We start from the raw sequence: 26,072 nt of genomic DNA, 5'->3' as shown, positions 1-26,072 counted from the left end.
CGTGAATGACACTTTTTGCATCCATCCTTTGGTTGAATTTATTCAAGGTAGATGTACACTTACTGTAGCAAAATCTAAAGTAATGCTTTTCAGTCATAACAAGGGCATTGCATGTGTGCATATTTTTAATTCACCTGCCAAAGTCAAGGCACAGGGAAAGATCATCTAAATGTGACAACAGATATCCCTCTGACTGGTTACAATGGTCCCAGGTGCAGACATTTGTGTTGTTTTCTGATATTTAAACATGCTCTGAAACTTGGGTTGTTTGTCTACAAATGTGTCTAAAGCATAGGAAGAGAAGGTTGCCCCAACGGAGATAACGGAGGTCTGACTTGGCCACGGTGGTCCACGCTCTGGTTACAGCTCGTTTGGACTACTGCAACACGCTCTACGTGGGGCTGCCTTTGAAGACGGCTCGGAAGCTCCAACTAGTACAACAGGCGGCAGCCAGACTAATAACAGGAGCAGCTTACAGGGAGCGTACTACTCCCATGTTGAGTCAGCTCCACTGGCTGCCGATATGCTACCGAGCCCAATTCAAAGTGCTGGTTTTGACCTACAAAGCCCTAAATGGTTCTGGCCCATCTTACCTGTCCGAACGTATCTCCCCCATGAGCCTTCTAGAACTCTTAGATCATCGGGGGAGGCCCTGCTCTCGGTCCCACCAGCCTTGCAGATAAGGCTGGTGGGAACGAGGGACAGGGCCTTCTCGGTGGTGGCTCCTTGGCTGTGGAACACCCTCCCCAGCAACATACGGCAGATACCAACTCTCCTAGGCTTCAGGAAAGCCTTAAAGACATGGTTGTGCACACAAGCTTTTAATGAATGAGAACATGGACTTTACATGACCTGTACGAAGACTTGAGGATTCTGGATGAATGGATTTTAATCTTGGACATTCTTAAAATTTTATATAATGTGATTTTATTTTGTAATGGTATCCGTTTTATATGAACTGTTTTGTAGATTGTTTTATATGAATTGTTGTTTTTACATTGTTTTTAGGCATTGAATTTTTGCCATTTACTGTAAGCCGCTTTGAGTCTCCTCGGAGAGAAAGGCGGGGTAAAAATGATGTAAATAAAATAAATAAATAAATAAATAAACTCGCCTTGCAACTGAATTTTAATTCCCCCTGGTGACAAGCAGCATCTTCTACTGAACAACAAATCCACAGGCTAGCTTAAGGGATATAGAGTGGGCTGTGTGGTTTCCACTGCTTTAACATCCAACACAATTGGATACAATTGCATACAACAACCCTCCAACACAATTGTTGCTGTGTTCTGCTCGTGAGCAGCTACTTCTTTAAGCTGCAACATTATTCAATCTAATAAAAGCCTTAGACCTTCAATATAGCATTTGCCCTAATGGGTAAAAGATAACAGATCTGTCCCCTGATCTGTGTACCACAGCATTCACCATCCTTCTGAAAACCCTGGACATCCATGTAGACACACACTTTGTAAAGCCAGCCTATGTACTGAAATCCCTTAAGCCAAAATCACACAGTTGATCCTTGGGTGAGGAATAGTATTGAACTGTGCAGTTATTCAGTTTTATGTAGAGGCTAAAATCATATCACTGTTCCTACCCAGCGTGGACAAGAGGGCACCATGAAGAAAGGACTGGTATGGAAATGATCCCTATTCTTTGTGGACCCAGATCAAGAAATGGGGGCATCCAGCTTAGTCTAGAACCGCACAGTAAGGGAAACACTGAAGGAAAATGTAGTTGCTTCCATACTGGTGTATTGTCTCTTTGTTATCTCTTTGACGGGAATGTTTTCAATTGATTTACATTTTATTTATTATTTAGTTATATTTTTAACTTTTGATTAAGGTGATTTTTGTAGCTTTGATTGTTTTAACTACATTCATTTCCCAAGTTACAAACATTCATCTTACATACTATTCCTAGTTAAGAAAAGGGGTGGGGAAGCAAGAAGTGATAGAAATCTACCCCTCAGAAAGAAAATTCATTCCTGGAAGCTTGTCATGGGGAAAAGGCATCTCAGCTTAAGTTTTATCATCAATCCTTGTTTTCACAACAAGCCAATTTTTAATCCAATTTTCACAGGGACAAATGTGAGGTGAGATCTTCTGATCAAGGGCACAGATAACGAAACAAACACCACAGGGGTGTTAACCCTTCCCTATGATATCCATAGCTAAAAATATAATTTTTGGTTGGAGTTACACTTAAAATGTACATGTTCCAACTTACATACAAATGCAATTTAAGAACAAACCTACAGAACCTAACTTGTTCATAAATTGGGGACTGCCTGTATTATAAGCTGCCTGCATTCCCAGGCTTTTACTGTTGCTCAGGCAATGACAAAATATATTTACTGACTGAGACTTTTGACATATGACCTTGCTCCTGAGCTTTATTCATTTTATTATTATGTTACATGCTGCCCTTTGGTTCCTTGGGAAGAAGGGCAGTATAAGAATAAAAATTTTAAGATACTTAAAAAAAAACCCTAGATAGCGATTCCTTGGAAACAATACGCCACACAAGGATATGAAAAACAAGATTTCTAACCCAGTTGGCAACTTTGACCCTATATCTATTCTGGCGACATGGTTATATGATATATGATCTAACAGTTGATGAAGAGTGGATGCAGTGATCAGAAATTCTCATGAAGAAGAAAGACATTAATGGCTTAGAACAGTATCTCCCAAACTTTGGATCTCACCTCCCAGGATTCCCGGTTATTGGCCAAGCTAGTTGGGGTTATGGGAACTGAAGTCCCAAACATCTGGAGAACCAATGGTTTGGAACCACTAGCTTACAACTTCATCAGACAGAGCTGAATGTGGCAGTGTACGCCAGTTCCCCTTCCTTTTTGCCACGGGACCTACTGGCTCCCATCCCATAATGCACAGCTACTTCCAGCAGGTCTCCATGGTAAAAGGGAAAGGGAACTGGCATATGGCAACAACACAGGAGACTTCCCTTGTTGTGCAGAGATCAACGGGGGACGTAGGGCTACAGGCTCTCCCCTCCCCCCCTGTGGGATGAGTTAAGGGAGAAGTCAGGCAATGTGGGGTATTAGGCGATAGGTTTCCCACATCAGGCAACGCCAAATTAGCCATGATGTGTGGTGATTCCGGCGGCGAATGGGATGAGGAACAAACTAAAGGCTATATTATAGGAATTCTATTCTAAGATAGGAAAGTTATTCAGGGTGCCAATATAAACTAGCTTCATTCTAGGGAAGAGCTGAGAGAAGACTAATGGGAAGAAAAGAGGTATAAAACAAGTCTATGCATATCAGTTTATATTACAGTGGGGCAGGAGCGGCCCTAGGTTTTTTCAATATGTAAGCGAACCTAGGGCCGTGCCCCCCCCCCCAAAATTATACTCCCCCAATTTACCGGCCGCAGCGGCGGCGGCGACCATTGGGCTGTTCACTGCAGAACAAGGAAGTACTTGCTATTCTCGCGAGATTTCTGCAAGATCTCGCAAGATTTCTGTAAGATCTTGTGAGATCTCACAGAAATCTCGCAAGAATAGCAAGTACTTCCTAGTTCTGCGGCGAGCGACCCAATGGTCGCTGCCGCCGCCTCGAGAGCACCCAGCAAGGACTGCACCCGAAGCGGCAGCTTCATGAGCCTCCATTAAGAACCAGCCCTGCAGTGGGGTCAGGATAGGTAAATCAGAAGGTGTTATCGACCGCGATTTGGTATGGATTTTCCCCGTGAGGGAAATCCGATCCGTCTCCCAGCTGAGGGAACGAACCTTGGCGAGCCGTCAGGGAGGCAGAAAATAACCCGGAATATAAATTTACCTGAGACCGAAAGGAAAAGACTCTGCAAAAGTTGAAGGAAATAACTGCCAAAGTGTTTATTTAGCGATTCAGCTGAACGGACATCGAGCAGCGATAGATCGACATGCAAGATGTAACAATACATTGGAAATAAAGCCATTTTATACATTTTTCAAGTTTGAAGTCTATTTGAACTTCCCGCCCCGTCCCTTCACTCATCTGGCTGCTGATAGGTCGGGAGTGTCACACTAGGCGGGAGCTAGGATTCCCGCTCTGCGTCTCAGCCAATGAGGGACAACCTTCGCCTCTGTCGGGGCCAATCAGGTTGGGGAAGGCGGGAATCAGCTAGACAATGGGTTCTGGTGAATGAATCATTGGAGTTATCTTATGTAAAAGCGACCACCTGAGGCTAGCGCCTTCCTAGATAATCTTAAGATTATTGCTGTTTTTGAATAGGGTCATTTGGGATGTCCGGGGTCCTTTACGCACGTTGATTGTGGTCAACATTACCATATGAGATCTTATCACCCGTGGGGCTGCTCCGATCTGAGTGACTCAATCTCTCGCTATGGGCCATGCAGATGCAACATAGATTAAATCTTTATGGTGAAGGTCAGCTAGAGTTCAGACTGTGCCTTCCATGATTAAAATATACTAGGGGATACAGAAAATCATATCTTATCAATTTCCACCCAAAATTGCCGAAAAATATACTGAATATTAGCGTTTATAGCTTATTTTCCTTTCCTGCGCTAATAGCGCACGGTGGGAGGCGTTTTAGGCAAGGAACGCAGGTTTGACAATCAGCTGATGATCGGAGAAGAAATGGTAAAGAATGATCTCTGTTGGTTGTCTTTTAAAGGTTAGGCGATTTTAGACATAAATATGAATTAGGGTGATTCTTGGTGCGAAATTGAGTGAGTTCTGAGTGGAAGTATAGGCTGGGGGGGTGTGGGTAAACAATCTGGCGATATCGCGGGTTTCCTGAGGACCGGGAGGAGATTCAGATTCCCTCCGGTTTTAAAGCGAAGGAAGGAACCCAGGTTTTTTTCTGTAATATATTATATATAAAAGGGAAATACGTGGGTTTGGGGGTCTTCCAGGGAACCCATAGACCAAGTTATTGGAATTAATTCCAATATTTCATAAACATATGAGCATGCAATTCATGGAAAGTTCATAAGCAGTTCAGGCAATAGGAGGTTTATGAAAATAACAAAGTGAAGGGATTCTGGTTGATTTCTTTTCTTGGTAGCCCGGCGATTCACAGAACTGAAGACAAGTATATGAATGAGAAGTCCGGTCATTCATAATAATGTAGATGAAGGAATGAATGAAAGAAGTCCGTCCGGGAGTTCTTGTCATTGCAAGGATCGCAGCTGGTCCTTGAAGAAACTATATTTCTCTCTCTCTCTGGGAGGGTGGCAGTCCACCACTAGCAGCCTTGGAGAGGAGCCCACTAGCAGCCTTGGAGAGAAGCGGTTGTTGCGGAGAAAGAGGCAAACGGAACCGGCTTTTTTGACAGTCAGCTGATTTGGAGCTTCAAACTGGACCCATTCGGGCGCTGTTGGTGGTGCCGGAACCAGGAGCCTCAAAGAGTGTTAAATATAAGAGATAGGCATGCTTGGAGTATCTTTGATGAAGTTATGGTCCAATTTGTTCCATTCCAATGGCAAGGAGAACGTGGCGAGGTTAATGGAGGAAGGAGGGGGGGGGGATTTCATGCAAGGGAGTCAAAAGGGATACAAAAAAACCACTGGAGAGGATTTCAAGTTAAAAGGAAAGGATACTTTTTATTTAAGGATTAGTTACAATGTTAGGGCTGGGGAAAGCAATGAAAAGAATTTAATAATAATAATTTGTTGCAGTCAGAACGTTCTCCCACTTTGCAGGCGATCCGGATTTATGGAACCCCTCACGGCAGGTCAGATGAATTTCAAGAGAAAAGGGGGGGGGAGGTCCGCGCTATCAAAGGGAGGACACATTGGGTCAAACGTAATCCTACTACTGCCCTCTCTGAGATAGTCGTGACTTTTCAGTGCTAAGCAATATTGCACTTTTAACAAAAGTGTCATCCACAAACAGAGGGATTCATGTACCTGCTCATTGTGTAACATGTTGTATGTACACCATTCTCTATCAATAAAGCATCCTGCATGTGGCAAACAGGTCAATCTTTGCACAAAATAATAAATGGAGAACTCCTGATATCTGAATCCACATTTATTTATTTCTTTTTAAAAAGGGATAAATTCCAAGCCTCCAGGTACCTTTATGCCTTCAAAGATTGCAGAGAGATGGAAGGAGAGAGGAAAGAGCACAAGACCATGCTGGGTTATAATTCAATAGGAATTTCCATTCGATCAGAGATTTGAATCAAGATAATAGCTTTTTTGTACAATATAGTCAGAATCCTGCATGGGTCCATGTAGCCTAGTAGTTCTGCATGCAAAGCTATGCTACTGCTAGCCCTTCACCCACCTTAGCTTACAGTGGAGTCCCTGCCACTCACAATGGTCATGTTGTATCTGGCAGAAAGTGGGAAGGACCAGCAAAGCAATTGGTTATGTCCCTGTAGCCATCTCTGAAATCACTGCATCCTGCATTGAGGTCTGCAGGGTTCCTCCAGAAATCTCAGCAGATTGTGTAATGATTACACATTTGGATACAAGATCAGATACTTCCAGTCACTTTTTATCACACATGATGGAATGACTCCTAGGTCAATCTTTGGTCAGTGAGTAAGCAGAAAACTAATACCAACTTCTGCATTGGCCACAAAATATACAAGCAAGCATTAGATTGACCAACATCTGCATATACCTCTAACAGTATGCTAGCTTACATATGTTCATTGATGGACCTGGAATGTTTGTATTAACAGCAACATTTTTGTAAACAGCCAGTATAAAGAACAAAATTACTGTTTTCTTCATTTAATTTTCCCGTAACCTCAGATTATAGAATCCTACCCTACCACAATGTGTACCATATATAAAGTATGCATATAGGAAACACAAACATACGTGTGCGCACAAAGAGGGAAGGAGGGAGGGAGATACATAGAAATAAAGGAGGGAGCAAGCTTGTTTTCTGCTGCCTTGGAGACTAGGACGCGGAACAACAGCTTCAAACTACAGGAAAGGAGATTCCACCTGAACATTAGGAAGAACTTCCTCACTGTGAGAGTGGAACTCACTGCCATGGAGTGTAGTGGAGGCTCCTTCTTTGGAGGCTTTTAAGCAGAGGCTGGATGGTCATCTGTCGAGGGTGCTTTGAATGTGATTTTCCTGCTTTTTGGCAGGGGTTTGGACTTGATGGCCCATGAGGTCTTGTTCAACTCTATGATTCTATAATACACATGCACATTCACACACACAAACCTTAATTCTGCGTCTTATGAAGTGGGCTACCACCCATGAAAGTTCATTGTAGTATCAGTTTGTAGACTGAATCATATTGCTTGTTTTTAGCTTCAACTTGAGTCAACCAGATGGGTCAACTGTTGCATGATGAGTTAACATGCATACTCATTAATTCCATTGGTTTATTTTAGTTTGGCCAGCTAGTTTTCAAAGAAGTCTTTGGTATTTTGTTGAAGATTCTTTGCCGTTGAGTCTTCGGTTCTGAAATCTTTCTCCATCCTCTTCCAACACAGAAAAATCAAACACATTAAAACATACATACACACACACACACACACACACACACACACACACACACACACATACACCTTTTCTGGGTTCAAAACATTATTCTCCACCATGACTTCTGCTGCCCTGCTGCCTTTCTGCATTTGTTTTGTTTAGGACAAGACAGAAAATAAAAGACTTTAGAAGTTTTCTGCCAGGTGCTAAAGAGCTTTCATTCAGTCTGATCTTCGTGAGTATATCAACCTATCCAACAGAAAGAAAGAAAGAAAGAAAGAAAAGTAAAGAAAGAAGGAAATACATCTCCCCACCCCCCCCCCCACCCACCCCCCCCCCAAAAAAAAAGAAGAAGAAGAAATGTCTTTGTTTGGCTTCTCTGTGTCTGTCTGCCAGTAGCCTTTTCACCCCAGCTGAGCAGGGCTGGCTGAACTGGAATCTGTATTGATTTGCTGTATGATTAAGAAACCCAGCCTTCAGGAATACAGAAATGTGATGAAGCTCTGTTTTAATGGATTTTTTCAGAAATGTTTGCCAAGTAAGATGGATGGGGAAAGGAGGGAGAATTTCTCAGGATAAAAATAATAATAAAGATGTAGGCATGCAAGCTACCTCTAATGGGAAAGCTGATACATATCCACAGAAAGTGTTGTCTTTTGGTAACTAGTTCCTCAAGTCACTCTGACACGAGGGAATAAAACTAGTTGAAGATCCCAACCAGCTTCACCTGGCTTTGTCTATGCTCAGGAAAATAACAGATCAGAATGACAAACACCAGGGAACCATAACTACCTGCCTCTACAGCTAGTGTCCTCTATAAAAACATGTCTGTCTACTTGTACATTCAAGGCTGCCCATTTTCTCCTTGTCCTTTGTTCTAGTCAGCAAGTGATCCAAGAATCAGGTTCTTTGAGTGCTAAAGTTGTCAGTTAATCCAAAGCAGGTCAGTCACAGGTTTTCCAGCTAGATGAAGAAGGGACATGGAAAAAATGGTTATTAACTGGTTATGAAATAATTACAGAAAATCAGTAATAATTATTCTTTATTTGTAGCTCACTCTCTCTCCCCAAGGGGACTCAGGACAGCCATATAAATGAAGCCAGTAAAAAATAAATCAGAGTTCTCAATCATAGCAAGTTTAAGGTCAAGAAAATACAAACATGGAAAAGTATTACCAGTCACCAGACAGAAATTTTGCAAGCCACAAAGATGCCTGGAGGATGCTGGGAGATTTATAGACGGCAGTCTCAAGATACCAAGTTAGCATTGCCTATAGAATGGCATAGTCTCTCCTTATCTCTTCAGTGATCTTCCAAAAATTACCATACTCAGCTGGAGACTTGATGTAGGTAGGGAATATGCCCCTCCCCAGGTTCTCAGACTCAAAGATGCCACCTTCAGGTGCCATAAATTCCTAGAAATCTGAATCATTTTCTCTGAATCTTCCACCTCTAGTGAGTAAGTATGACATTCCTGTCCCAACAGTTTGCTCAACATGCTTTAATAGCACCTGGATGTGTAAAAGCAATGCTTTTGGGTTGAAAAGATTAGCCGTTTACAAGACACGTTGCCCAGGGGACGCCCAATTGTATTGACTCAGTCTTCAAGGAGGCGCTTTCTGTGTCCCCTATAAATATCTCAGTGTCACCTTAGATCGAACACTAGCATTTAGGAAACACTGTATGAATACCAAGCACAATGTAGCTGCATGCAGTAACACCTTACGGAAACTTACTGACAGCGCATGGGGTGCAAACCCAAAATTAATAAGAACATCAGCCCTGGCCTTGTCTTACTCAACTGCTGGGTATGCCTGCCCTGTTTGGCACAAATCTGTCCATACACAACAGATGAACGTAGCACTGAACGAAACATGCAGAATAATCATAATGTCTTAAACCTACACCTGTTAATAAAACTCTACAAGCTAGCTGGCATTCCCCCCCCCCCCCGCCCTAAATGTGCGATGGGAAGTTGCTGCTAATGTGAGAGAAACAAAGTTGAACACTGTGAAAGCCATCCACGGCATGACTATCAGCCTCCTCCCAGTGGGCTCAAATCAAGGAAAAGCTTCATGAGAACCACCACTCCTCTTAAAGTCCCTGAACAGACTCAAAAACAAAGTGGGCAGATCAAAAGATAACATGGCAAAATGACACTACCTAGAAGAATCCTCCACCTTGTATGACTGTGAAGCAGAACAAACAACTCCACATATGTATGCTTCTCTACAATGCCCTGCCTCATGCACAGAGGCAGAATTGCTGCAAGCTACAGACAATGCAGTTGCTGTTGCCCATTTTTAGTCAAAAAATGTAGTCAAATAACATCAGAGTGTGATCAAGATGGCAAATGTTAATAATGAAGAAAAACAGACTAGGAGGGACTACAGCAGTTTTGTTTTCTTGGTTTTTTATTTGTTTTTTCCCCTCAGCCTGCTGGGAAGGGCACGGCTGTGCTGCCTCCTCCCCTCTCCACCCAAGTTTGTCTGGTGCAACTACAAACTACTTTTGTGGGTTCAGCTCAATTCACAGCAATTGAGGGGGAAAGTAGACAAAGGAGGAAGTGGAGTTGAGGAAAGAGAAACTAGAACATTTTAAAAGTAACTTAAATAAGTAGGGTTTTTCTGATAGTCCAAAAGAAATAGGGGACTAGCATCTGGCTGTAAAAATATAATTTTTGAGATACACTCTTCAATCTGGTCTGAGCTAGATTAAAAACAGACATGACACCCCAGAGAGGTAAAAAATTGTGGACTTACAGTATATATACTTTGTCCATTTACATAGGCATTTCCATACCCTTTTTTGAACAATTTTGTGTTAATTTTCTGTTAAATACATGGTTATTTAAACCGGCCTTTGAAAATGATGAATAATATCCCCCTTAATGTGGACAAGGTATTTTGTTTTTTGGAAACTCAGGTATCTTGGTTTTTATCTAGTTTATTTAATTTAGTGGAAACACTGTTTTAAATATGTTTTAATTAATGTTTATACTATTTATAGATTAATTTGTCCATTTTGAGTGGTGTTATTTGTTTCCTTATTATTAATTTGTTGTTTATTTCTATATATTATGTATTGTATTTACTCATGTTATGAGCCATCCCATGTCCTTTCAGGGAGGAGGGGCAGCATAAAAATGGAGATTTATTTATTATTATATTATCTCAGTATTTCTAGATTGGCATGTGCAGTGCAGTTTCAAACAAGGTATTTGGTTTTTTTTCTACTGAATGAAGTAATGATGCTTTGTGTATGATGAATGAAGATCTCTCTATGTAAATAGTCAATTACCGTATTTTAAATTTCTGTTCAACTTTACATGCTTTAGGGCCTCATCACACTGACCAATTTAAGAATCCTAGAATGCTTGCCGGCCAGTTGAGGAACAAGTAGGTATGCAGCCCATGACATGTCGTCTCTCAACTTCCGGCAGAGGCCTTGCCGCCAACCAGTGTGGAAGTGTCCTAGGAAGGTATATAGGACAATCCTCACTGCTGTGTGCTAAAATTCAAAACTGCAAATGAGTTAAAGCAGGCACAGGCTTCCACCTGGGAGTCCAGTATCAGCTGTTTCTTTCCTCTCCTGTGAAACTCTTTTCTTTCCACTGTATTCACCCACACAGTTTGCCAAGCTCTGGGAACTGACAATGAATAACATTTATATTTCACCTCCCTTTTTAGTAGCCCCTCATGCACAGAGCCAACAGGGCTTAATTGCCACTGGTTATTTACACCATCAGTCCTACCGACTCATGTTGCTGCAGAGCAGTCATTACTGCCTGGGAAAACAAAGCAAAGAAAAATTGCCCTGAGAGCATTTTTGAGATCGGGAACAGAAAGATATCCCCCCTGGGTTAGTGTGTGTGTGTGTGTGTATAAATAGTGTATATATTTTAAGTGTCAAAGCCACTTAAATTGTCTAGGGGACAATGGCACTGCTGGTATTAGGAAGCTTTATCCACAAGTACCTATGACTGTGGTGGGGAAGGTGTATTATCTGTGCTATCAAGTTTGAAGAGGGAAGCTGGCTAAAAAGACCTCAACAGAAAGACCAGGCAAAGCACCCCACTTTGCCTGGCATCGTGGGAAAAAGAGAGGGACAGAAGGGCGATTCTGTCACCCCGCATGCAGCTCCCTCTCAGCAAGGTTTTCTCCATCAAATGTAGGAAGTGTTGCCATTTGGCAGAGGACCCATGCTGGTTCCATTGGAGCCAGCAAAAGACAGGAAGACTCCTGTATTGTGGGGGAAGCCTCTGACAAGGCTTCCACCCCAGTTGGAGGTGGACCTCCACTAGAACTCATAAGGCATCGTGTAATGGCCAGCATGGGGCTCCATTCTCAAGACAGGTTAAAAGCATCCTAGGATGCTGTGTGCCCCATCTGATGAGGCCTAAGATCATATCATCAAGAGGAAACCCAACAAGGTCATCTAATACAGAGGGACCCTCATACCAAAGGCAGCCACATTGGAGAGATGTAAGGTGATTAAGTGTCATGTTTTACAAAGGGCAGAGGTCTGTTTGAAGATAAGCTAGTCACGTATTGAAATGCACTCTTTGATTGAAGGACTGTACAGTCCCAGGCAAAATAAAGTCCTAAAGCAGAAGAAGACAATCACAGAGAAGACTTAGGGTTTTTGGTTTTTTGGCTCCAGCAGGGGCAACATTGTCACTCCCAATTTTACTGCAGTGGAGTCTCACTTATCCAACATTCACTTATCCAACATTCTGGATTATCCAACACATTTTTGTAGTCAATGTTTTCAATATATCGTGATTTTTGGTGCTAAATTCATAAATACAGTAATTACTATGTAGCATTACTGCGCATTGAACTAATTTTTCTGTCAAATTTGTTGTTAAACATGACGTTTTTGGTGCTTAATTTGTAAAATCATAACCTAATTTGATGTTTAATAGGCTTCTCCTTAATCTCTCCTTATTATCCAACATATTCAATTATCCAATGTTCTGCCGGCCCGTTTATGTTGGATAAGTGAGACTCTACTGTATCTTGTTCTTGCCTGTTGGGGGAAGTTAGCACTGTAAGGCCGTGGGTCAAAAGTTCCATGTTTGTAAGTGTATGAGGGATTATTTACAAACACAGTTCAGAAGTTCTCAAACTAAGGCCTGCGGGTCTTTTTCCCAGCCCTGCCAATACCGTCACACATACATGCATACACAATGCACATGGTGCACACACATGTGGATGAGTAGTGGTGGTGGGAGTGTGGGATGTCTGGCAATGGTGGCAGCAAGTATGGGTATGTGAGGTTGTTATTTCTATGAGAATTATCTGGTTGGGAAGTCCAAGAGTAGCTGAGCTACTTGCTAATGGAGCAGGAATACAAAAGCCATTGTTTGATCAATGTTTAGGACATTTAGAATCCAAATTATGTTTATATTACTATTAAATGATAATTGTTCCAAATGCATCAAGAGCCTCCAGAATTGAATGCTGATAAATGAATTGGGAGAAGATACCATTTCCTACTAACATCAATACCAATGCTTTAATGTTTTAATTGTGCTAAAAACCTAAGTTGTTCTTTCCCTTTATGTCAATTAATTCCTCTTTCAAATTGTTTGAAGGCACACAGCTAGGTCTGGGAACCCATGGTGTGCTGAATGCTGAGTCACTCCAGCTCCCATAAGCCCTACTAGCCTAGTCACTAGTGATGGGTGATCATTGGTCTTCAGCCTCTGGAGGGCTGTAAGTTCCCTTTGTCTGCTCTAAGGGTGATGAGCAGGAATCATTTTTTGTCTTGATTCCATCTTCTTCGGGAGAAGGACTCACTAAAGAATTAATGAAGTCTTACACCACTTTAACTGCCATGCTCAATGCTGTGGAATCATGGAGTTATAATTTTCCAAGGTCTTCAGCTTTTTCTGCCAAAGAGTGCTGGTGCCTCACAAAGTTACAATGTCCAGGATTGAGTTATGGCAGTTGCTGTCAAACTGCTTTAATTCTACTATATAGATGCACCCTGAGTTAACCCACTGTGTACAGGGGGATTGACATACAAATACCTGGCTAGCTTTGTACTGGTAAATAAATGAAAATATTATGAACCACACCAGCTACTACATCTTAGTACTTTCTACCGAAACATTATTTTTTGCAAGTGATGTTTGCAAAAAGTGATTTATTTTGGACCATCTGGACCCTGAGAAGCCATCCCACTTGTCATTCAGGGAAACAAGAGATGGGAGATATACAAGGGACCTGAATTTATGATCTGGCTAAGATGGGACCATATACTACTGGATGCTGGCAGTGTGATTCCATTCATTGGGAATACGTGGCATTTTGAGTGGTATTATTATTCATTGGCATTTGCTAGTTTGGATGATAAGTAGCTTTACTGCAACTTCTAAATAAGAGGAAAAACCGAAATGCCACTGAAGTATCGGGAGTATAGATGTATTCAATTAATTTCATTAGACAAGGGATCTCCCCCAGGCTAAAAGGCTTCAAAGTGGCTGAGGAGATAAATTGTCCTTCCAATTCATTCTCATGGCCAACTGCCACTCGGGAGATTGCCTGGATTATTATTAATTTTTTTTCTCCCTCAGTAATAGTGGAGGCGTCCTGTAAATAGATTCATGAACAGCGAGCACTTCTGGAATACAAACACAAGACTTGCTTCAATTGCTTTCATACTTGACTTTTTTGCAATATAGTAGGAAATATTATTCATATTTGTCACGATAGTGGATTTATTTTAAAGGAATGCCAAGTGCTTCCTAGCTTCATAATTGCCTTGGCTAGATGGATTACTCTTCTAGCTATGAAGGACTGAGGAGGGAAAGTGGCAAACAGGGCTTTGCAGTGGCCTTAAGAAAGGGACGGAAACAAATGTATTAGTGGAAAGGAAGTAAATAATCTTTCAAAAGATGACACCAAATGGATCCATGAAGTACAAATTTATTAGAAGTGAAGAGGATAAGGTAGACACCTCATGACATGCCAAAAGCAATCTTCCATTTTTCACAAGAGAAACAATCCCATATCTTTTTTGCTCTATTTCCCAGGTAGGGGAGTAATTCAGGAGTAACAAATATAATGTACTAATTTAACTAACTCTAAGTCTAATTTTTATTATCATATTTAATCTATTGTAAGATGCCATCAGTTCTAAGATCACATCCCTTTTTTGAGCCTCGATTGTTGAGAGGGATAAAATTAGAAGATGTGTTGCTGGGTGAGGAAGGGGGTCAAAAGGATGTAGGAAGTAGTTGTTATTATTATGGCTTCCTGTCCTCTCCCCAACTTTACTTCTTTGTCTCACTGCCCAGCAGTGGAAGGTGGCAGCACAAAAGGCAGCAGAGAAGCAGTATTGGATGCAAGGTTGGGGAGTCTTTCTGAGGGTTGGCCACAACAAAGACAAGGAAGTAAAGGAAAGCAAGACAAAGAAGTAAAGCCACACTACCACCTCCAATCTTAATGGCTACCTCTCGCTCCCCACTGACTTCCCTCCTGCTCTCTCAGCTGTCCCTGCTCCTGATCCTCTTTAAAAAACACACACACACACTGCATCGATTCTAAGATGCACCCTTTTGTTTGAGCCTTAATTTGGGCGGGGGGGGGGGGGAGTACATCTTAGAATCAGTGGAATATGGTATATCCCAACTTTTTGCATAAAGAATCCAAGGTTTGGGTCCAGAATTATTAAGAAGAATGGGGGGAAGCTGGGTGGCAGCACTTTCCCTCATGTGATGGGGAAAGCGGCGCAGTAGGCAACGCGAGGCATGGGGCAATGGTTTCCCCCCATTGCCCATCAGATTTACCACACTGCGTTACAAATCCCCCTGCTGCCACTCGGCTTCCCACTTCAGTGTGATGAGGTCCATAATATGCATTAATACTTGACAGTTATAGTAGTCATTGTTAACTGAATCCAGGAATTTGTAATTTAGTGAAGACTTGACTAATGTAGTGTTATTCAAGTAGTGATCCATGAACTGGTGCCAAATTACAAGTCCCAGAATGACTTGTAGCGCAGAATTTGTTAATGTGGTATTACAAATTGTCCAGTATGAATGATAAGCTGTCTTATATACAGAAGTGGGGGGGGGGGAGAGAGAGAGAGAGAGAGAGAGAGAGAGAGAGAGAGAGAGAGAGAGAGAGAGAGAGAGAAAGAAAAGTATACAGCTTCAGCTCCTAGGCTATCCTGCCTCAGAAACTCTGAGAGCTATCATCCAAAAAAAGCAATCCTCCCAGAACTTTATTCCTGTCATTCATTTCAAGAACTGTCTGGGAATCTCATGTCTGGTCTTCTGTAGATTTTTTTTCCAGCAATCAAACTTTTACCAAGGACAGCTCATTGCTTGGGAGTTCTTAAAAGCTTCTATCTCCCCATTTCTTTCAGTCTTCAGAATCCATCACTTGGTACGTCTAAAGAGCTAATGGAGTAGGTATTGTCTCAAAAACCCATCACATGCCATGCTGAAAACAAGCTATTTATTTTATGTTATGATGTTGGAAGAAGCAGCAAGCTTACCGATAAGTTCAGGCTTCACTGAATTCATATGGAAGCCACTCGATAAATCTACATTACATTATTTCTGCTGGACAAGGGCTAGCATGGCAGTGGGTGGGTAGGAGGCTGAGGACACAAAAATGCATAGGCTAGAAAGGATGTTAATCATTAGTCTTCTTCCTTCCCTAACATTTTGCATTCTTGGCTATCTTTGCTGAATCCTCCCCTAAGAAGACACTTCATAAATAACACAATTGTCAACTCTGCTTTCAGTCTGCAAACTTCTTAAGGTACTGTTGTCAGGCTCATAAAATCAGTAGCCCAGAGCTGAACTCCATCTAGCTTTATCCTATGTCAAACCAATGTTGCTGTCAGAGAGGAAGATATATTGAAACCAGAGGCTGGTATCTTCCGTGTGCACACTACTCTTGTCCTACTGTCTCTGGGTCCCAAAGCATTTGGATATATCTGTGCATCCTTCTGTAATCATAAGCTACCAAGCATTAATAGCACTATTAGTAATATGTAATGGAATTGTCAAACCAGCCCATTGCTGATGTAATAGGTAATTCTTCATCGTTAACAGGAAGTGTCAGAGGAGCAGCCACCAGTGTCCGAATCTTTACTTTTCAGACTCAAAGTTGGCTGAATCTTCCCTCCACCCCCACCCCCCACCCCCCACCCCACCCCGTGACTTAAGCAAGGAAGAACATTCAGGCCTATGACTAGCTGTAGAAATGTGTAGGTATTGCAGGTGGAAAGGGAGATTAATGATGTAAGCTTCAAGGAGAAGTAGCTTTAGATCCTTACATAGAGGGTTGGAATTGACCAGAGCAGTTCAAGAGTGGCTGGTTGCTTCCACATAAATGAGACAGTGAATCTGCTGTTTTACTCTGAAACTGAAGTAATCAGCATGCTGAATTTTATCTCCAAAATACATTCATTACCTCACATAGCTCTTTTGAAAATCAGATTGAAACCCAAAATGGTTTTACTGTCACCCATTAATTTGGGAGCCACCAGTGGTCAAGGCGTCTGCTTTGCCTAAGGCCAGGTGTGGTTTTACTTATGAAGCTATAGAATCAGAAAGTCTTGGGTAGTTCCCCAGCAGCCCAACTGTGATGACTCATGGGCCTTGTAGTCCTGCTCATGACATTGTGATGCCTGATGAAGAAGAAAACTTGGGTTTTTTACCTTCCCAGTCAGAACTGGAATCTTCCCAGCCAGGTTCTTCCCAGCCAGATCTGGGAACCTTGCACCTGCAAGAGAGTTGTGTTCCAGAAGTATGTCAAACAAACCCTGAGCCTACATCTCCTGTGTTTTCTCGCCATGAGTTTTGTAAACAACAGAGAGGTTTGGAAGCGGCCTCGCGCAGGAGTGCTAGAATAGCTGCTAAGAATTTAGCCAATTAAGCCTGCTTTCCGTGAGAATCTTTAAGGAGTCAAACATCTGGTCTCAGAGATTAGCTTTGTTTCTGGTTCCCAGAGAACTGCTCTCGGCGGGAAAGTTAGACTCTATATAGGTGTTTTAACCGCGAAGTAACTTCGCGGAGTCAATTCGTCAGCCTCCGGAGCGAGTTGTGTCTGGACAGCGCGCTCCGTTCCAAGCCTCGTTCCTGTTCAAGCCTTGTCCTTGTTCTCAAGCCTTCGCTCCTGCTTCCCAGCCTTGTTACCTTCGGACCTTGCCTCGCCTTCCAGGACTAAACCTTGCCTTGTTTCACGGATTTTACCAAGTAATTCCACGGACCTTGTTCTTGATCCTCGTTACCTTGTGTCACGATTCAAGCCTTGTTTTCAAGTATCAAGTTAATTCCTAGCCTTGCTCAAGTTCATGGACTAAAGGACCTCGTCATCTCCCCTCACCTTGCCTGGCAAGGTGAGTGTTTCGGTTACTGGATTACAACTTTGGCCCTTAATATTGCATATTGGACATTGTTTCTTGGACTAATTTTGACCTTTCCTGGAAGGTCTGCTTCTGGACTAACTTTTACATTTGTTTTTACCAACTTTATATACTCCTTCAATAAAGATAGTAGATAGATTCTGGCCTCTGTGTATGGTTATTGGTGCCTTGCAGCCTGGGTCCTGACACCAACTGTCTACATAGGAACAGAAGCACTTCCTCCAACCTTTACCCAGGCAGACAATCCAAAGGGATAAAGTAACTAACTTTTGAAAGCCAGTAAGAGATCTAGAAGAATGTGCAAGACCTCTACCAAGACCATGGCTTCCTTTTTTAAAAAAATTACTGTATAGTACTGAAACTGAAGGGTATCAAGGCTCAAAGACTACAGCAATACTTCACATCCAAAGAACTTGAATATCTGAATACAAAGAGATATTGTAGCACTTTAAACACTAACTAAGAGAATTAATATAGTAGAATAAGCTTCTGTGGACTAATGACCTCTTCACAGGCCCTTTCCAGCTGTGCCACAGGGAAGGCGCACAAGGGGGCTTGTGGCGCCCCACGTGCCCTCTCTCCTCCCCTCATCAGATGGCAGTAAGGGCAGCAACATGTGTTGCCCCACCGTCCTTTCTGCCATCACATGGTAAAAAAGGGAGGAAAGTATAGGTAGCTCCATCGGACCTGCCCAAACTACATTTTCCTCCCTGTAGTAAAGGAGAAAGCACCATTCGGTGCTTCTCCTCCACTTTGGGAGGAATGTGGGTGGGGCCTGCCGTGAGTTGTGTGATGGCGCATGACAGGCCCCATCCTTGCCACAATTGAAAGCGGCAAAATGGGGAAAAATGCCCCATGTGAAGAGACTCTAAATGTACTCCTTCAGATGTAGTCTATGAAAGCTTAGGCTACCAACTTTATTTTTAATTGGTCTCTAAGATGCTATTTCTTTGTACTATCTCTGTCCAAAGGAAGTGAAGGACAGAAGACAGGTGTAGCTTTTTCCACTCACAACACCTTTTCGTCTGATACATTTTTATATGACCCTAGATATACAGGTATATAAAATAAGTTTACTGATAATAAATAATAAAGAAACTTATTTTAAAAAATTGGGTATACATAAATTTTATCATTTATTAAAGATGAAAGCATTTTTTTTTTTGTTAATGAGACAGATAAAGAATTAAATCTTGTGTTGTCAAAGGCTTTCATGGCCAGAATCACTTGGTTGCTGTGAGTTTTCCGGGCTGTATGACCATGTTCCAGAAGCAATCTCTCTTGACATTTTGCCCAAATCTATGGCAGGCATCCTCAGAGGTTGTGAGGTTTGTTGGTAGGTGGGGTTTCTATATCTGACAAATGTCCAGGGTGGGCGAAAGAACTCTAGTCTGTTTGAGGCAAGTGTGAATGTTGTGATTGGCCACCTTGATTAGCACTGAATCACCTTGCAGCTTCAAATCCTGCCTGCTTCCTGCCTGGGGGAATCCTTTGTGGGGAGGTGTTAGCTGGCCCTGATTGTTTACTGTCTGAAATTCCCCTGTTTTCTGAGTGTTGTTCTTTATTTACTGTCCTGAGTTTAGAGTTGTTTAATACTGGTAGCTAGATTTTGTTCATTTTCATGGCTTCTTCCTTTCTGTTGAAATTGTCCACAGGCTTGTGGATTTCAATGGCTTCTCTGTGTAGTCCAACATGGTGGTTGTTAGAGTGGTCCAGCAATTCTTTGTTCTCAAATAATATGCTATGGCCAGGTTGCTTCATCAAGTGCTCTGCTATGGCTGACTTGGGAGTAACTAACTATTTGCAAATATAAGTTGCTGGTAACTTATATTACTTTAAAAAAACACCTTTTCCAAGCTGTAGTTACATTACAATTATAATGTAACATGGGATAACTTTTGAAAAATGATCTACCAACATCTGTTAGTTAACAGGAAAACTTGCAAATAATTTACAGCATATGTCTTATCTATTCCCTTAGCTTCTGCCATTCCTGTTTTGATACAGCAATTAGTCATAGCTTGAAGCATTTTGAAAATTTTATATCAAGTTTGGACAGACATAAGTTTATAAACTTGCTGAATTGCCAGCTTGATTTAGGACCAGCCACATCCTACTACATGCCTCTCATGTTCTCAGTCACGATATGAAGGTCTGTCATCTCTTGCTAAATGAGCTCAGGTGTTTTCCATGGAGTATTCAGAGAACATTGAAGTGCCACACAGAGACAGTCACCTGTGGAAAAAATAGCATTTGTTCAGCCTCCCCCTCCTCCCTTCCATCTGATCAGCTTGGGCAGGGATGCAGAACTGCCTGTCAAGACAACAGTTGAATGATGAGCTGAGCAGAATCGGCAAAGCAAACACATATAGCTGATACACCTGTCACCAGCTGTTACAGGTAACATTCAAACAAGACCCCTAGACTGTTCCTTAGCCCAAAGCACTGTACTTATTTTACACAACCACCCATACAACATACAAACTTGAGGCATTCCCAACACTGCAGCTGTCCATCAAAAGGAAAGCAGATGTTGGGATGCCACAGAAGTCTCCCATGTCGCAAGATTCACTACAGGATGCAGGGACGCACTTGTTCTTGGGCCCTGCACTGCTTTTAAGGGAAGGACAGTCTGGATTCAGTCTATACAGATAAATCTTTCCCACTGTTATCATAGCCATAATTAAGAGTCTGTTGAAACAACAGCTGGCCACTTTTCTTTACGGTTTCCACTGTATGGAATGGTCTCTGCATTGAAATGAGAAGGGTTGGAAATGATGGACATTTCATCGCTGAATTCAAAAGTTATCTGTTTATCCAGGAATTTTCCTATTCTTTCTTCTAGCTGTTAACCCTATCAGTCCCCCAAGATTTTTACTGATGTTAACTACTTTATTAAGTTTTCATCATTTTGTCCTTTCAACTACTGTTTCCCCATCTCTATTTTATGATTCATCTACATTTATAACAACATAGTAAAATTGTGCATAGCCATGTAGAATGATTCCCATTATCACCCACTGTTGGCAGAGGTATAAATTTAATGTTCTGAACTGAAAGTGGTTGTAGCTGCATAGCTCCTCAAGATTTTGTGAAAATCCACCCACACACACACTGCTTTAAGATAAGCAATAGTGGGTAGGTATATGGTAAACTGATACATAAGTTACTTATGTGAGGAAATCACAATGTCTCTTTAGCTCAGTGGTTCTCAACCTGTGGTTCCCCAAGTGTTTTGGCCTACAACTCCCAGAAATCCCAGCCAGTTTACCAGCTGTTAGGATTTCTGGAAATTGAAGGCCAAAACATCTGAGGACCCACAGGTTGTGAACCACCGCTTTAGTTCAATGATTCCCAAACTGTAACGCTCTGAGTATTTTGCACTTCCCCCAGAAGACTGGGGCCCCTTCTACATTCTAAATGGGTTCCTGAGTCAACTCAAACACAAATGACCTCCTATATATACAATTGAAAATGAACCAGTTCAGTAAACAATATATCTGGCAAATTAGTATACTGTTTAAATTCACAGTAATATCAAACACCATCAAATGGATTGTCCACTATACATTGAAATGCAGTCGGGGTTAAATTCACAGTAATAACAAGCAATCCATTTGAGGCTGCTTGTTATTACTGTGAATTTAACGCCGACTGCATTTCAATGTATAGTGGACAATCCATTTGATGGTGTTTGATATTACTGTGAATTTAAACAGTATACTAATTTGCCAGATATATTGTTTACTGAACTGGTTCATTTTCAATTGTATATATAGGAGGTCATTTGTGTTTGAGCCCCTTCTACATTGCCACATAAACCAGATTATCAAATCAAATAATCCAGATTATCTGCCTTGAACTGTATTATATGACTCTATACTGTCATATAATCCAGTTCAAAGCAGATAATCTAGATTTTATATGGCAGTGTAGAAGGTGCCTTAGCTTTCATCACCAATGATCAGGGATTCTGGGAGCTGAAGTCCTCAAATACCTGGAAGAGTTTGGAAAACACTACTTTATCTGATACCACCATTTTTTCACAGCAATTGGGGAAAATTGTCTCCTAAACTATGAATTCTAAATAGAGGCAACACTACAAATCCCAATTGTTTGATAAAAGGTCCCCTAGACTGGAATGCAGTCACCATCCTCAGACAAGGAAACTGAAAGATGAATTCGTGGGGCAGGGCTGGCCCTAGGTAATTTTCAAGTATAAGCAAACAGTATTTTGCCTCCCCCCCCCCAACCAATCGCTGAAAAATAAAAGGTAGAAGGTAGAGGTGAATAGAATAAAGAGTTACCTTACAAACCAGCTGCACATCTCCCCCGCCCCACATCCCGGTTCAGTGCGAAGGCCTGCCATCACCACTTAGCTCAAAGCGCTCAGCCAGGAAAGGAAGGGAAGGGGGTGGATCCCCCTGAATGATGGACAGCCAGGGGCTGCCAGTCATTCAGGCAGCTCCTCCCCCTTCCCTTCCAGGGTAAGGCTGAGCACGCTGAGCCAAGCGCTGAGGGCCAGGCCTTGCCGCTAAACCGGGATGCAAGGAGGCGCCCTTGCAACCCTTCCTGGGCGCTCCAGGCCCCGACACCTCAATGGCACCCCTAGCAGATTCTGCGCCACCCGCAGTTGCTTGCCCAGTTTGTAGCTTCAGCTGCCCCTGTCCTGGCGTTATCCAGGGTAGAACCAAGCAAAAGAAACTGAACTGTGTAGGTGTACTCCCTTCTTAACAGATATGAGGCAGAACTAAGCAACTAAGGGTCCTCCCACACGGCCATATAACCCAGAATATCAAGGCAGATAATCCACAATATGTGCTTTGAAATCCAGTTCAATGTGGATTTTATACAGCTGTTTCGAAGGGGCTTAAGACTGAATCTACAGCGCCTTATTTCCCAGAATCTGATCCAAGATTATCTGTTTATCTCAGATTATCTGGCAGTGTGGACTCATATAATCCAGTTCAAATCAGATAATCTGGAATTAAATCTTGAGATGTAGGGCACTATAGATACTGCCTAAGGTAACAGGAAGTAGTTGATGTGTTCCCACCCACCTCTATATCCTGGAACTACCTGTAATTTCCAATCTTAAAGCCCAATACTCTAGAAGTGTCTTTCTGAAATATCTTATGCTATTACATAGCTGTAACATTTCGCCATGATGCTGGTAAGGATTTTAGAATATGTCTGCAAGGTGTGTGTGGCATCCACTATACCTTTGAATCACTTCTTAGCTGCAAATATTCTAATATGCATATGATAAGAAGAAACAGCTTTCACGGCTTTACTGCACCTGTAGTACCACCTTGAGATCTATCTACTCTTGCTATCATGCCCATTTACTAAAGTAGACTTCAAAATACCTTGAATTATGACATATTCACTTCATATTAACGGATTAAGGGCTTGGTCTAAACCAGTATTTCCCAAATTCTGGTCTTCCAAGTATTTTGGACTTCAGTTCCCAGAATTTATATCATTGGCCAAGATAGATGAGTCTTCTGGGACCTGATGTCCAAAACACACGAAGGACTAGAATTTGGAAATCACTGATCTAAACTTACCTTATTTGCCAATTCATTTTTCTGAAATTAATACATCTGAATGCACATGTTTAAAATGAGGTTGAAAGCTTATTCTGGAGGTGGCACTGAACTGAGAACAAAAAATGATAGATGTTTGAGATGCTCAAATCTGTAGTGCTACAATTCCCGAGTCATCTTAGCTGTATCCCAGAACCTATAGCAAAGCTGACAAACCTAATGATTTTTAATGGTGGGTAAAATATCTCACACGTCACACTCGAGTAAAATACAAGAAAAGAGAGCAATTCTTGATATGGCCTAATTTGAGCACTAACACCAAACAAGTCTGCATTGGATTGGAAATTCTTCACACAGTAAAGATCAATAAATGTAATTATTTGGCCTTAAACCTCATGAATTCCGAAGAGGCTGTTGGATTACCAAGAGAATAAATTCCATTTTATTCTGTGTCAAAGCTGATTGGAATAGCAACAGTCACCTCAAGAGCATATTGCCAGAAATTAAACCCTTCACAATCACTTCAAGGTCTTGATTTTTTTTAAAGGGTGTTACAGTAACTGGGAGGGGGAGTGTTTCCTCATACAATGTGATGGAGCCAAAATCGGTGTGTCATGCTTAAAGCTACAAAAAATAGATGCAGAGCACGAAAGGGTTATGCACAAAATCATCTTTCTTTCTTTGACACATACACTTAAAATGCTTCTAGTCTCTCACACCACATGAAAAGGCTCACTGTTAGTTTTCTTCCTCTTATGAACAATATATATATATATATATACACACACACACACACACACACACACACACACACACACATTTTAAACTGTGCAGGAACAGATCGAAAGCTGTTTAGTCTTTTTTTTCTCACAGTGGGTGTTCTTTCTTTCTTTGCACACTTGGTTCTCAGTGTTAGCAAACAATGTGTGCTCATTCTGTAAATAGGTGTAGTTCCAGGCCTACATCTGGGCTCTTTTGATGCCAAACACTAACACATGTTACAACTGTAGTATAACCATTATTGATGATAAATGATACAGCAAATAATACATAGCAGGAAAGCATTCCAACCTTTTTTTTCTGAAATGGCTCAGCATCCCCATTTCAGCCAATGGTAGATTTAGACGACCCCCCCCCCCCAACAAATTCAGTCCAGACTTTCCCCTTGGCCTGCAATCAAATTCCTCTCAATGGACATATAGGGATACTTTGGATTGGGGAGAACCTCCTTCAAGTGAGACACAATGGAAGGTGGGTTCCTCATGGTTATATAGTGCAAGAGCAAACAAAGGAAACCCACTTGGGGGTAATCTTCATTTTCTTCTTTCGGTTTCTACCTTTACAGCTCAAAATTCCTCCAAAGACCTCAGGGCAATATGCTTGGAGTCATCTCATAAGCAATGTAAAACCATGATTTGGGTATATCACACTACGACAACCCTTGGACTAGGGTTTTTCTCTCAGATTTTTATTAATAAGTCACAGATTCTTACCAAATTTGGATTTGGTAAAAAAAAGTTAGTTCAACAGAATCAGGATCGCAATGTGCCTTTGTAATTTCAGATCTTGATCAAAGTTAAAATAAACCATCATTTACTGAGTTCAAATGAAATGCGAAATTGTGTCTCATACAAACCTTTCAATCCCTCCTCATGTGCCAAGAAAGAAAAGAGAGAAGAACAGCCTGAGGTCTGTCATGGCTTTCTCTCGTAATGCTAATCTGTGGTGTGGCATTATGAGATAAAATACTTCTAACTCTATAAATAACTAATACTTTAAAATATTCCAAAAACAGGAACAAATCAAGAAAAGTCAAAATCTTTAAAAGTCTAGGAATGAAAAAGGTCTTCACTCACTGCTGGAAAGACATTTTAAGCAGGAGCCTAGAAAGCATTCCAAATGTGCTATCGTTTGAAAAACCTTTTTTATAACACTATCCAGTATAAAGGAGTCCCCGGTGGCACAATGGATTGAACTGCTGAGCTGCTGAACTTGTTGACTGAAAGGTTGGCAGTTTGAATCAGGGGAACAGGGTGAGCTCCCACTGTTAGCCCCAGCTTCTGCCAACCTAGCAGTTCAAAAACATGCAGATGTGAATAGATCAATAGGTACCTCTCTGATGGGAACGTAACAGCGCTCCATGCAATCATACCAGCCACATGACCTTGGAGGTGTCTACGGACAATGATGGTTCTTTGGCTTAGAAATGGAAATGAGCCCCAGAGTTGGACATAACTTAATGTCAGGGGAAGACCTTTACCTTTTATCCAGTACACATTGTATATTTGAGAAACTAAAGAATGTCTTGTAATAATCTGAAAATATGAGTAAGCACATGTGGAGCCAGGTGCCTTGGCTCCCAAGCTATTAAGATATTTACAGGTCAAGAACAGCCAGGCATTTTTGGTTGCCAACTTTGCAGCCTGGGGATAGACCAGTGATGGCAAACCTTTTAGAGCTCAAGTGCCCAAACCGGGGAAGGAGTGTCGGGTGGTGAGTGGGGGGGGGAATCAAGCTGGGGGTTCGAGTGGGCGGGAGGGCAGACAAGTAAACAGGCAGGCAGGGGGCAAGTGAGCCCACTAGTGAATGGGGGATGAGGGGGGGCACGTGAACATAGATTTGCCACCACTTGACTAGACCAAAGAGATACAGACTATAACCATAGCATATGCTATATAATATAGGAAACTAGATGTACTAT

The 26,072-nt window shown here is 41.8% G+C and overlaps 1 long non-coding RNA gene across 1 annotated transcript; it reads right to left on the bottom strand.

Moving 5' to 3' along the window:
* Positions 1-7,922: 7,922 nt before the first annotated feature.
* LOC134297016 (uncharacterized) lies at positions 7,923-22,235 on the bottom strand. Its single transcript, XR_010003761.1, has 2 exons — positions 22,130-22,235; positions 7,923-8,394 (listed from the first exon to the last, which is right to left on the bottom strand). It is a non-coding gene; the product is annotated as an uncharacterized LOC134297016 (long non-coding RNA).
* Positions 22,236-26,072: the final 3,837 nt, after the last annotated feature.

Source organism: Anolis carolinensis, chromosome 1, assembly GCF_035594765.1.
Source record: "Anolis carolinensis isolate JA03-04 chromosome 1, rAnoCar3.1.pri, whole genome shotgun sequence".
Classification (NCBI taxonomy): Eukaryota; Metazoa; Chordata; class Lepidosauria; order Squamata; family Dactyloidae; genus Anolis; species Anolis carolinensis.
This window is presented reverse-complemented; position numbering and strand designations above follow the sequence as displayed.